This window comes from Mustela nigripes, chromosome 5 (assembly GCF_022355385.1).
Source record: "Mustela nigripes isolate SB6536 chromosome 5, MUSNIG.SB6536, whole genome shotgun sequence".
Lineage (NCBI taxonomy): Eukaryota > Metazoa > Chordata > Mammalia > Carnivora > Mustelidae > Mustela > Mustela nigripes.
This window is the reverse complement of record NC_081561.1, coordinates 119,282,719-119,297,585: the sequence shown is the minus strand read 5'-3', so window position 1 is coordinate 119,297,585 and position 14,867 is coordinate 119,282,719.

Below are 14,867 nucleotides of genomic sequence, written 5' to 3'. Positions count from 1 at the left end.
TAATATATTTTTATGTAATTTTTGTTATGTGAAGTACATTTATTTTTGCATTTATTTATCTTTTGATTTTGTTCTGGCACCATTTTTGAAAATTTTATCATTCCTCATTGCATTACCTTGATACTTTTGTTGAAAACCCATTTCCCATGTTGGTCTGGGTTTATTTCTGGATTCCCTATTCTGTTCTATTGATCTACATATTACGCTAATACCTGTTTCACATTAGCTTGCTTACTGAAGTAATTTTTGAAACCAGACAATGTAAGTTTTCCAATTTTGTCCTCTCATTCCCATCCTAAAGTTACTTAGGTTATTTTAGGGTTATTTTTTCCCACATAAACTGTAGAATCTGTTTATCACTTAAGACAAAACAAAACAAAACTTATAGTGATTTTAATTAGAAATGCATTGAATCTGTACACTAATCCAGGAGAAAGTGACATCTTAACAATACTGAGTTTCAAATACATGGTATAGCTTTCCATTTATTAAGTTGTTACCTAATGTTTTCAGCAATGTTTTATATTTTTTTGATATATGTGTCTTGTAGGCATTTAAAAAAAATTTCCTAAGTAGTTCATATTTTATGATGTCATCATTAATAGTATTGTTACTTTGTTCCAATAACCAACAGTTCATTGTAAATATATAGAAATACAATGGATTTGTCTATAGATCCTGGATCATGGGAGCTTGCTAAATTCACTTATTAGTTTTAATAGATTTTTGGTACATTCTCTAGAATTTTCCATATAGACAAGTCATCTGCAAACATAGAAAAAGAAATAAAGTTTTAATGATGGAATTTCAGACATAAAAGAAGTCCCAGAAGCGATATCAGAAAGGTGTCATATAGGTGTGATTTGTGCACGTAGGCACTAAATTAATTTGTGCATGAAGTTGACTTCAGACCCTGTGGAAAAAACAAACAAACAACATCAGTAACAACAAAACATAACTCAAGTCTTCTGCTTCTATAGATCTGTGTCCTAAATGTTAATTATAGTGCATCTTTGAACTTATGGTAAAGGTTAATCAGCACAAATTGTGCTAAAGATTAAATTAAATACAGTTATTTGATAACCCCTCAGGGGTACTGAAATAATTAGTCATGATTTGAATTAAAATTCTAAGTAAACTGACTACAATCATTTCTTGAAGAGATGCAAGAAAATCATAGTGTTATATTCATTTTTACAAGTCAATAAAATTAAGTCTAAATAATTGTAATTAAGGAAGAGCAGATATACAAATATTATTTATCAATCTTACTCTCCTCTTTCAAGGTTACAATAAAAATAACGATGGTTAAATATTTGTTGATAATGGATCACCATATTTTATTCATTTAATTTCTAATATCATCCAGCTCTCTCCCATTGTTGCCAGCTCTGGCCATTTCATCGCGTCTGTGGTTAATTTATATTCTACTGAAGGAATATCTTCCAGAAGAATGTGCTTGTCTCATTAAAAGCTATGGTGTCTTAAAGACCATAAGTCTTTCGAATTTTCAGAAGGCTGTAGAGCCAATTTTTTAATCAAGGAATACACTCATAATGTTTTTATGGATACTTCATTTTAAATAATGCCAATCTTACATTATATTGATGCTGGCTTCTCTAAAATACATATAGAGCTTCAAAATGTGCATCGTTTTTTAAAATGGTCAGTTTTATTCCCCCCAAATGTTGATTTACTCAAAATAGATTTTTCCCCCTCTGAGACTGCATTCCAGTCTATATGTAAATTGAAACACACTCAGATTAAATTAAAATAACCGTGAATTATGGGGCAGTTTCCTCACATGAAGTCTTTTCTTACTTAACCTTTCCATATGAAAGAGAGAATCTGTATTTGGTGTCTACTGAACCTGTTTGACATTCCAGAGATGTCAGAATCCCGAAGAATACATCTTCGCGGGTCTGGGTAATGCTTTTGTTGCATAAAAGAACTAGGATGGAGAGGGATTTGTGATTTTTCAATTCCAGAAATAGTGTGATGAAAAAACTAATGATCCTATACAGAGTTCAGTGTTTGTGCAATGTTTATTCAGCCAAACAGAGCTGTTTTCTCTGCTATTAATCCTCAGCTTTTCTTAGACTATGGCATAAAGTATTGGTGAAAAGCAATGTTTCAGTAGCATGTTCCATTTCATTAAATAAATGTGGGCATATGAGTGATTCCCACAACTCTTTTTGAAGTCAAGCACGTTTATTAACCTAAGACTTTAACTCTTTAATTTGTATTCATTTTCACCCTAAAGAAAATTATATTTTCATCCTATATCCCTTTTACCTTGCAAGTTAGTAAACAATAATTTAATGTAAAAACCCCAAAATCTTTTCATGGGGTCATTTTAAATGTTTTGAAGTAAAAAAAGATTTTTTTTGTGAATGGCACATTTTATGCATAACTTTCTTATATTTGTCTTTACTTTTTTTCCCCAAGCTATTCTGAACGTATCCATATGAAAACATTTGGAATGACTTGATGCAGTAAGAATTCAAATTCTACCGCATGTTTTCCTCGAATCTCTTGTGTTTTAGTCCTTACTTTTTTCCAGTGAACATGCCAATTCTAATGGGATTACCATGTTAGCTTCCCAGAATCACTTATGTATCCTTTTGTGAAGCATTTTGGAATCAGTATAGTCAAATTCTCAATATGGTCGCAAAGAACTGAGTTGTAATAGGTGAGAAAGACAGAAAGGAGAAAGGGGGAAGAAGAGAGAGGAAGGAAGAGAACCCTTTGGAATCTTAATGAAGTTCAGCCAAATTGCAAACCTTATAAAACAATTAGAGCAACAACACTCGGCTTTTATTGAGCAGTTATTACATGGTAGGCGCTGCAGAAAATGCCTTCCGTAATTAATCTCACTTAATTATCCCTCTTCTGTGAAGGAAGCAGTCTCACCCATCATAAGGTGGAAGAAGTGAAAAAATACAGAAATTAAGTGGCTCCTCCTAAGCTAAACAACTAATAAATAGCAGAAATGTGACACGAACCCAGGTTTGCCTGATTCCAGTCCGTCTTGCAAATGCTTTGTCACCAGCATTGCCACCTGCTCTGTTAGGAGCATACATTTCCGAAAAGGCTTGTTTTCTTCTGAAATTACTCAGAACGAGGCCAAGTCTTGTGCTTTTGGTTTTATGTTCCCCTGACAACTTGTAGCCAAACTCTCACCCACCCCCCTGCCCCCCAAAAAACTTTGAAATCTTATTCTAGGGTTTTTTGTGCAAATCTCTTTGTAAATTTAAAAAAAAAAAAAAATGCAATAGAAACAGAGCGGTGTTAGGTTCAAGCCAGCATGAAATTTGCCCTATGTTAGTCAGTCAAGCCATGCTGAGGGCCCCAGAGGGGCTGGCTCAAGTCAGAGTAGCACTGTGAGAAGGATCTTAGAATAGCACTCTCCTCTCCCCGCCAAGCCCCACTTCGATGTCTGCAAGCACCCCGCTTGACTATGCCTGCATCTCATTACTGAGCAAGGATCAACTTTCCAGCACTTTATCCTTTAGAAACTGGAAGAGCTGTGGTTAAAGATATAGAAATCTTGTTTAAAATCTGAAAATCTCTTGGTCGACCAGACCCCCTTCTTATTCCTGTACCCCCACTTAGAGCCATCTTTAACTTTTTTTTTTTTTTTTTTTTTTTTGGTCTCAGAAAGAACAAACTGTTTTGTGCTCTGATCTCAACTGCATTTGATTTCATAAAGAATCACTCCTTTGTAACAGATGACATCATAAGCGGCTGTCCCAGTGGCCCCCTCTTTCTCAAGCTGTCACAGGACTGAGGGCACAGTGCTGACAGATGCTGGTGGTGTTTTCTTCCACCTGTAATTATCAGCACTTCTATTTGCAAAGCATTTTGTCCTATTTTATCTAGGGGAATGCTTGTGGCAATTAAATACAGCTAAGGTAGTTATACTCCATCTGCTGAAACTTTTCACTTACAAGTTTTGAAGTATTCCAAACGCAGAAAGTATTCTTTCTTCCCGTGTAATTCTTAGGCAACAGTCTTGTTCAGTAGAAACAGTTAAGGAAGTTGGTCTTCTGATTAAGCCAACATTCTGATGACTTTAGATTTAATGTGAGAGTCTTTTTGGTTAAGTCTTTAAGCAAACTTTTTTTTTTTTTTAGATTTTATTTATCTCCTTGAGAGAGAGAGAGTGAGTGAGAGAGAGAGCACAGACGGAGACAGAGAAGCAGACTCCCCCTGAGCAGGGAGCCCTACCCGGGACTTGATCCCAAGGACTCGAGGATCATGACCTGAGCAGAAGGCAGACACTTAATCAAGTGAGCCCTCCAGGTGCCCCTGAACAATTGTTGTTGTTGTTGTTTTAAGTGATTCGTAAACATAATGCAATGGTTCCTGGCTGAGGTGCACTCCTCGGGGTCTGAGTTTGTAATCTGCATGCGGTTCCCGGAGAGCACTGTGCAAATTGACGTCCAGTGGACCTATTACTCGTTTTCTCTGAGTCCTTCCTATTGGGTTCAGATTCCTCCTTTTTAGATACTATTTGATCTTGGGCAAGTTCTTAATTTTCCCTGAGCCTCAGTTTTATCATCTGTAAATAAGAATAACGACTGCCTCAAAAGGATGCTGTGAAGATTCAGTGTGGAATCACACTAACATCTTGCACAATGTCTGGTGGAGTATATGGGCTGAGGTAGGTCTTAGTTGTCATTGACACGCCTTCTCCAACCGGCTACTCTCAACACATACTCTGAAAATTGCTTTTCTTTGGGTAAATACTACGCAAGTCAAATAGTTTTCTTGCCATTTACTTCTTCTGAAAAGAGAGTTTAGTTGTAGGGCAGTTAAAACAACCATACCCCGCTGGATCTGGATTGAGGGGTTATACATCTTACTGATGTAAGAGATATTTTATAGGGACCAAAAATAACTTGTTTAAGTTTGATGAATGCCTATGTAACCTGAAGACAGATTGGTTGGCTGACCCACAAAGATGAATTTCAAATTCCTATTTTGTATGAACAAAAATCCTTACTAATTGGCATTGTTACTTTTCATGGCTTTCCAGAGTGAAGTAGCTAATGCCAGAAGTTTGCACCTAATGAGAGGGTCTGTATTTTCCTCCTTCCTTTCCTTCTTCCCTTTCTTCCTTCCCCTAGCTGAGCATGACAAAGAGAAATAGGAAAAGGCTTATTTGTCCACTCTCTGGTCCCTCTCTTTCGCCATCCTTTCCATGGTGGAAGGTCGATGTACAAAGGTCACCTTCCAGGGCCCCTACAATAAACACTCTGACCTCACTGCCAAATCACTTTTCCAGAAAGTGCCACCAGATCATGTGTCACTTTTATGAACTTTTAGTCTGGCAAACCTGGTGTTGTATGCCACCTTCTTTTTGGCTAAAATGTGTGCTCCTTAAAAGTAAAACTGTAGATGGATAAAAGTATGTTTCAAGTTTTATTTCAAGAACTTTCTTGATTTCTTCCTTAAAAGTTGAAAGTATATCCAAAATATAGTACCACAGCAAGAACCTAGAATATAGTGGTTAACTCCTGGTTGGCATATTATACTCACATAATATATTCACTGAAACAAGGTTACAGTTCATGAAACTTTCTTGTGATGACCTCTTCTAGGAGATATATTTGAATTTCATTGTGTAGAAGTCTGCAATTTGATTAGAGAGTATAAACATCAAGTTTATGTTTTGACCACTTAAAGCCTAGTTTTTATTGCTTTAAAAATACTTGCTTTAATTTTATTAAATATATAATAATGACATATTGCTCACAACTTATTCTTCACTAAAATGAATAAATATGTTTACATTTAACTTTTAAAACATTTTAATGCTATTTCTTCATATTTTCATTAGTATATTAAAACACTTCTGCATCCTTTAACTTCAAAGCTAGTTTATTGATAAGACAACAAGAACAAGTCACCTCCTCCACCCCACCAAAAACCTCCAACGGGATACCAAAGCATTTTGTCGTTTTTCATACATGCATAATTTTTATGGTTTACTTTTCATTTATAATTATGGAGGAAAAAGACATTCACATTCTTAATGTTTAAAAGATGATTGGAGTTACCACTTGACAACTGGTGTCTAAGCATGTTTTATATGTTCTTCAAATCATTATTTTGTTCTGTGCCACAGTTACCCTCATGTAGGCTGAATATATATAACTTCACATCTGTGAATTATGTCATTTTAAAAGAAATATTTACACAAAAACTAATAATTTTTGGCATTGGGATTATAACTATTTATTCACATTTTTTAAATGTACACTCTTTTCAAGCCTATGGATTTCTCTGAGTATATTTAAGTAACTATCTAAATTTATAACAAATGAAATTAATTAAAATTCTTTGGAAGTTACATTTTTTTGAAAACGGAACCCCAATTTGGAAATAGCAACAAAAAACCTGCACACTCCTTTTAGGTTTAAAAGAACAGTTGAAGACCCACAATATATTTGATTCTACAAATCAGAAAAACAGATTTCTACAATCCTGCTAGCTATGATGGGTTCACTAAATTTTGTTGATATTTTTATACATTCCTGGCAGTTCTTATACTCTAGCAGCCCGTGGCCTATGGGAATGTTATTTAGATGTAAGGGGGCTAATATATAATTTATCCAAGGATCAGCAAATATTTCCAGTGGTAGGCAGGCTGTGATTATTTTACAAGATGAAATACCCTTATAAATTTACTGATGGCTAGTGCTGGGTGATTAAACGTTGTAAATAGCTGTAAAAGATAGTGTGGTTTCTTTCCCCCTAGCTTGAATTCACCAGTGCAGTGAATGAAAAACTGGAAAAACAAAATCTTGAAATGACAAAACCATAGACTTACAGCACGGGGCAGAGAGGGTGCATCTCCGGTAACTGGTTTTTCAGCCATGTTGTAGCTACATAACGCTCCCAAAGGTAGCGCTCTCTCCTATTTCTACAGATCCCCACAGAAAGGTATTATATGACTTACTATTTTTTAGTTACACTGATTAAAACTAAAGTATTTACAAGATCAATTACATCTGACTTGCTTATGTCCTTTCCAGTTTCAGTGTGGAAGAAACTAGATACAGAGCCATCCCTAGCTCATACATCAAGTATTAACTGAGTGGCAAGCTCACAAGCCTGTCTTTTTCACCTGACTGCCCCAGTCTGGGTGAAGGACACCAATCTCCCCATAAGACTATTTTTGGAGAGGGGTGCCAGGGTGGCTCAGTTGTTAAGCATCTGCCTTTGGCTCAGGTCATGATCCCAAGGTCCTGGGATTGAGCCCTGCATTGGGCTCCCTGCTCTGCGGGAAGCCTGTGCTCCCTTTTCCACTCCCCCTACTTGTTTACCCTCTCTCACTGTCTCTTTCTCTCTCTGTCAAATAAATAAATGAAATCTTTAAAAAAATCCTATTTTTGGAGGAGTGAAAACCCATCACTTTCTTACACCCATTACTTTCTCTTCCCCTCCAACAGTGGCTCCAGTGGTCGCCATCTTTCACAGGGACACAGCACTAACTTGAGGCAGGCTATCCAGTCTGCTAAACTCACTCAGTATCTCATCCCAGCCCCCCACTACTCAGATGTCAAATTTGAGCCCCGACAATGGTCAGGTTCGAAGCCAGGCATTGAAGAGTTGAATCCAAAGCTGTTAAATCTGGGAATGTAGAGGGACTTCACCACTGCCTTTGAGCAGCTTATTGTCAAATGCAAATAACCCTTCATGACACCCTGAGCTGACATAGGTCCTCTTTCCCTTACCTGTAAAGGTACTTGTGGCCTACTTCTAAATGTGGAGATTCTGAGATAAACCATCAGATCATTTGAAACCCTGTTAGTGGTACTGGATTGGGACAATCTACTTTGAAGGGTCCCTGAGGTGAGTGACATGAGGAGTTGAAGAACTGTCAGGAGGAGATCATTTTTAGGCAGATCATAATGGCCAGAACAGTCAGAGCATCTAGAGGGCTTACTATGTGCCAAACACTCTCCTAAGGCTTTTTATATATACTGACTCATTTAATTCTCACAAAAAAAATCTTAAGTAGAGTCTACAAGTATCCCCTTTATACTGATGATGTAACTGAGGCGAAGTCTAATAACCCCAAGGTCCCAAGTAAATAATTGCATGGGGATTTGACCTCAGCTAGCTTGGCTCTAGAGCTTAAGGATCACTGTCTATTCACCTGGTTCCTTATAAACACCAGTGAAGATTTGGGGGGTGAGAACCTAGGAGGGACAGAGAGCACATTAGAGGAGTAGGAGCCCCACCAGCTAAATCATAAATTTTGATTTTGCTTCAGATTAGTTTCCATAATCTGTTCAGGGACGAAGACAGCCTTGACCCCATGATCTCTCCCAGAACTAGGAATCTGTGCGTTATGTCAGTTTTGTTAAGCCATGCCACTTTGGATACACATATCTTTTCCTTGCATCTCAGATTAATTTACAAATAAATAGATTGGTTCCATAAGAGAAAATGAATGCACATAAATACTTTTAAGTTTGAAGTAATCATTCTATATAATGTACATGCCATTAGTTTTGACAAGTGTTTTTGTTCAATATGGAAACAATGCAAAATGCTAGGTAGTCCAAATAAAACTACTCCAAATAAAAAGCCTTTGGAAAAGGAAATCAAAAACTCCTTTTATAACAGGTAACTATTAAATAATCATTTTGATTTTTAATGTATTCATAGATCTTATCTCCAAGGCAAAGTGAAAAGTTGGTGAAATTTTCTAGGTAATTCCTAAGGAAAGATTACTTGTGTCCATATATCCTAACCAGTAAGAACAAGTATGGTTAGTTTGCTCTACCCTCTATATGGGTTCCTTCCATTGATTGATTGATTAATTGCTTTTTGCTGTTCTCCTAAATCCTCAGGAAAATTGCCATGAGCATATAAATGAACAGCAGTTTCTGGAAATTTGCTTTTCTCTTTGAATTGAAAGACATTAGGTGACCACTCTGTTCTAAAAGCAGCTGTTTAGGTAGAAACATTCTGGGATTGATTTTATTTTATTTTTATTTATTTTTCTTACAGATTTTATTTATTTATTTGAAAGACAGAGAATGAGAGAGAGAACATGAGGGGAAGGGTCAGAGGGAGAAGTAGACTCCTCGCTGAGCAGGGAGCCGGATGCGGGACTCAATCCTGGGACTCCAGGATCAGGACCTGAGCCAAAGGCAGTGGCTTAACCAACTGAGCCACCCAGGCGCCCCGGTATTGACTTGAGAATTATGCTTCACTTCTATCCTTCATTTTGCCAGTAGAAATTGGTCACACTCTTCCAGCCTGGTGGTGTATTTTGGAGCTTAGAACTTCTTTCATTGGGAGTCATTACCCTATATTGCTCTGGGATCAACTGCCTCGCTATTGGTAGTTTCCAGGAAAGCTAGTCTACTCTTTTTCCTGTTCTGAATCAATAAACAGGTCTGTTGTTACATGAGCCCCTGGGCAATTCCTCAATGATGGGGTCTAGCCTGGGGAGTAGAGAAGTGAGGAATAGTGTTGGGGTAGGGAGTGGATAGTTCTTTAGAGTCACGTGCACACATCGCCAAATGACGCCGAATAGTGCTTTCATTTTAAACCTTAAGTTAGCATAAATTGTTTCAGAGGGGTCAGAGTTTTTGTTGCAACTGGAAACTTGTTATTTAGTCCAATTTCCCTTGGATCTTGAGTTATGGAAGACGACATGCAGGTAGGTACATGATCGAAGGAATAGTGGCCGGGTGGAGAGCAGGCAGCTAGAGTCGCTCATTCACACGAGTGAAGAGCTAATCCGTGCCATATCAGCAAGGTAAAGTTAAAGAGCATTTGGAAAGAACCACCAATGCCAAGGTTTTCTTGCATGAAATATAGCACAAGTTCAGGCTTCTAAACTCTACGTACCTCTGACCTTTGGCTCTTTTATGTCTCTATTTTTCTGGCCTGACAGACCACATGCCAGTGTGCAACCCAGAATCCCTCAGCCTCGTGATTTATGGCTTACAGCTGCTTCGGTGTCTCAGACATGGCAGCTGCTTTTCAGATGTCCTCAAACCAGAGGGAGAGTGTTAATGTGAACTTGAGTGGCTGCAGAAGAGACGAGGAAAAGTTGATGAAAAAATCATCTGAATTCAGCCCCAAAGCTTTCCATTGATCTTTGCCTTCAGGGCCAAGCAAAATGTTTGGTTTATTTCATAAGCTAATTAGGTGTGTGAAAGGCTACTTGGCATCTGCTATTGACTGAACCCAGCAAAAGTGATCACCAGGCTGGGTAATCAATGAGGGATCGATAACAAGCGTGTGATTGGATTAGCCATTTGATCAATGCTGTGTGCTAATATATTAACAAGCAAATTACTGAGCAGCCCTTAAGAGCAGAATGCTGACTCTGATTGCATTACGAACTAGTGAGATCTAATGACCCGCCCAGTGCCAGGGGTTAGTTATACAAATCAAGACCTGAAAGTATTTATACCTTGAAGATTTCTCCCCCGCCAAAGAAAATGCTTTCTTAAGTGGGATCCAAATTAAATTACAATTAGCAAGCAGTTGCATTGGGACACCTAATTTCGAAGCAGATATCATTCAGGAGGAAGAGAGCTTGGGAAGTCAAGATATAATAGCCTGGAGAACTTTAAGGAAAACCCAGGTAAAAAGCAAAAAGGGCAAACACAAAAAAATGCCAGAACAGTCAGTAATATCTCCCCAATACGATTCTGGTAACTGGGTTCCCTGTATGGAGATAGAGAATTCCATCATCATCGAATCTAACGGTGACTTTTCTCAGAATCATCTAGTCTTCTTCTGAGCTCCCGTTTTTGTTTCAAGGTGACCTGTTAACTGTTCCAACCTCAAAATGGGCGAACAATGACAGCTCTGGGTGTGTGTGTGTGTGCATGTGTGCACACGCGTGTATGCATGGAGCTAGGGGTTGTGGCCAACAGCACAAAATGCTTTCTCAGAAGAAAGCAAAGAGAACAAAAAAGGGAAAACGAAGACCTGGGATGTGGAGGAGCTTCAAAGAGGTCTTCATTTTCAAACTGCGGAACTTGTCACTGCTAGATGATTCTATAAGCAACCTTCCAGGAGGAAAAAGCCACAAAGCGGGGCTTCTCCTCTACCCTGCTGTCCCCATGATTAGGCGAACCATTTATTCGATTGATTGTGCTCTTTCTGATTCCCTAAGTGGAGACCAGGCAAGCCCTTGCTCACTTTCCCTCTTAATCCTTTTCCTTTTAAGAAACCTTTTTTTCCCCTTTGCCTTAGGGAAGCTGAACCAATTAGTGTGAATTCTCCAGTGTTATCTGCAGACTAGAAAGGTCTCCCCGGGCCTGAGAGTGGTAGTTCGAGCAGCCTCAGCCACAGAGAGGCAGGAGGGGCGGGCTGCTAAGGTGTGGAGCCTCCAACCACAGACCTGCCGGTGGGCTGCCTGCCCCAGGCCCAGGGGGGAGGCCGCTGACAAAACAGCCGGCCTGGCTTGGCCAGCCAGAGCGGGGCAGGAGTAGGGGGCAGGAGGGGAGAGGCTGTCGGTCAGCATCCCATCACAGCCGGGCAGGCGGGCAGGGAACCTAATAGCCTGCGGAGCTCTGTCAGTTCCAAGACTCTAAGGTCAACCATGGTTGGTTTGCCCGAGGCTGAAATACCTGGTACCCAGGTTCTCAGTTTGGGCACTGGAAGCTATAAGCAGATGTTCCCATCTGACATGCGTTTGGTGGGGTTCCATCTTTACACCTTTACCAGTTAGCTTCTGTACCCAAGTAGCTGATTCAGTGCCATCAAGAATATCTCATGACATGTTAGGAGAACAATCTTTCCATTTGAGTAGAACTGTGGATATGCTGTGATCGCAGCCTCTTAGACCCCTTCCTTCATGGCGTTTGTCTGTCTCGTGTGGAAAGCCCTGTTCTGTGTTTTAGAATACTTGTTTTATTTCCTGGTGCCAGCCAAAGCGTAACTTACAGGAAGCCAGCAATCTACGGCTAGAGAACTTAGCTCTCTTTCAGTATGGCGGCGCGTGAAACGAGGCAGTCCTTACACCTGCTGTTTGATGGGTTCTCACCCAGCACTTCGCCGGAGTGTGATATTGTGTAACTAAATGAGAAATCTCTGGGAACTGACAAAGCCAATGTGCAGTGACATATGGTGTAATGATATAATAGTCTATGCTACAAAATTAATTCTTTTAGTCATCAAAAATTACGTCCATAGTAAGAGACAAATACTTTGAACCAAGCAGTAAAAGCCCATCCAATTAAACTCCACATTCATTAGAAACCTTAAAAAGAGCAGTAAAGAATATCCCCCATCTCATAAATGCAGAACAGGTGACTATAATTCTATAAACCCCTTATTGCAGTGTTGTTGCTTAACGCTTCTCGCATTATTCTACTCTTCTACTTGTGTGGTGTTAGAAATGTGAAGCTTTAAGGGACAGCCTCCTAAGTGTTTCTGCAGGAAGAACCAGTTGCAGGGTTCTGGATGAAAATGGTTATTTAAGAAACCTTTGGAGGCCAAGCTTCTTACTCGTCACGGTGTTTAATTTTGTTAATATGCTGGCGTGCCGGAAGAACTGAGATGGAAGAGTGAATGGTAACAGGCCAAAAAAATTAAAAATGCTGATTTTTAGTAATTCGTTTAGGAATCTGTGATTATTTCACTTGAGGAAAAAAAACCACAAAATCTTAAGTGACTTGATAAATATGTTCAATAGAACGTATTACACCTGGAACATCCCCTAAAATATATTACATCCTCTAATCAAGAGTTTCTTTTTTAAAAAAATATCTGTGTGGTTTCTAAACTGTCTCCTTTTACCTATATCCGTGTTAAGTTTAATGATAGTTAATACAAAAGATTTAATGTTTTGTTTTCCATCAATCCAAGATTACAGTGTTTCAGAATCTTACAGTTTCCTTTGGCTTTAAGGAAATCTTCCAGAGTCTGATGTGGCCCTCGTCAGTGTGGGGATAAAAACATGTTCTTTTGCCTACCCTCACCTACTGAGCATTCATCTTCTGCAGACATAACTGGTTACATTCTTGAAGTGTCCAGAAGGCTGGACTGTGATTTGGTTCCAGCAGATAGCTCAAGTATGATCCTGTGAAGGACTGGAAGTTAATCAAAATGAAAAGGCAGGGATTGGGGGTGAGCTGAAACATATGAGTGAAGTGGTTTACAGGAAAGGATATAATTGTTTAAAAAATGCTACAAAATGCTAGTTGGGGGGTTTCACACCCAGTTGGTGGTTGTTATTCAAAAAAGACTAACCACTTCACACCCATGGGATGGCTATAAAAAATTTACCAGAAAATGACAGGTATTGGCAAGGATATGGAGAAATTGGAGCCCTTGTGCACTGCTGAGGGGAAAGGAAAATGGTGCAGACACTACAAAAGACAGTATGATGGTCCTCAATAAGAAAAATAATTGCCACATGATCCAGGAATTCCACTGCTGGGTATATGCCCCAAAGAATTAAAGGTCTGCCTTGAAGAGATATTTGTACACTGATGTTCATAGCAGCATTAGTCACAATAGCCAAAAGGTATAAGCAAGCCAGATGTACTGATGAGTGAATGGGGAAACAAATGTGACATACACATACAATGAAGTGTTATTCAGCCTTAAAAAGGAAGATATTCTGACCCAGGCTACCACAGGGATCAACCCGGAGGACATTATACTAAGCGGAATAAATCAGTCATGAAAGAGCAAGTATTGTATGATTTTACTTCTATGAGCTATCTAGAGTGGTCAGATTCACAGAGACAGAAAGTAGAATGGTAATGCCCGGGGCTCAAAGGAGGGGGAAGTGGAGAATTGCTGTTTCCTGGGTGCTGAGTTTCAGTTTGGGAATGTGAGGAAAGTTCTGGAGATGGATAGTGGTAACCGACGTACAACATTGGGAATGTCTCTAATACTACTCAACTGTACTCTTAAAAACCATTAAAATGGTTCTAGGTTACCACAATTCAAAAATACTAGTCAGGAGATAACACACAGAGACATCTGTGACCTTCCTACATCTCCTCCCTGGTTTTTTGAGAAGAGGAAAGTAGCCCAAGCGCACGTTGCATTTTTCCCTTCTACCGAGAGCTCAGGCAATAAATAAAAAATTATATATTATGTCACAATATTTTTCATTGTGCTTTTCAGTGTGCTGCCCTTGATTGCCGGGGAGTGAGGTTTGAAGGTAATGCTGAATGGAGAGTTGAACGAGTCGTGCTCATCTCAGTCTGTTTCCTGGAATAAGGCTGATAATCACATAGGTGGACTTCCTGCTAGGAGCTTCCTCTACTGCATCAGGGGACCACAGTGAGAAGACTGGCAGCTTTCGCTTTTTTACTATTATTCAGTAGATATTTACTAAGAGGTTATGTGCCACTTGACTCAAAAATAAGTCCTCCATCTTCAGTAGGAATCATGGTCATGCCAGCCCTTGTCCAGTACTCTTCATATAGATCACCCATGATAATGGATAATGGATAATGGTTATTGTCTTTCTCAGCAGCAAGGCTGTAACCCCAACAAGACAGTGTCTTTTAAGACATGGCATTGGTCCGTTAGTTCTGAGATTTCTAGTGCTTTTAAATGCCACTTATATTTTTTGCCTTGGCCTTATAGGGGAGCAAAAGTTTCACTAGTTCAGGAATACTAAGGAATGACCATGGCAAACATCACTTCTTTGGTGCATAAAGCACCTGTGGTTTACATAGACTACTATTCTAAACTGACCATCCCATAGATTTTGAGGTTTGTTTTTCTTTTTCATATATTTTAATACAGAGATTTGGGTCCAATCTTTTTTTTTTTTTCACACAGATGGCTTTATTATTTTTTTTAATGTTTTCAATTTATTTATTTTCAGAAAAACAATATTCATTATTTTTTCA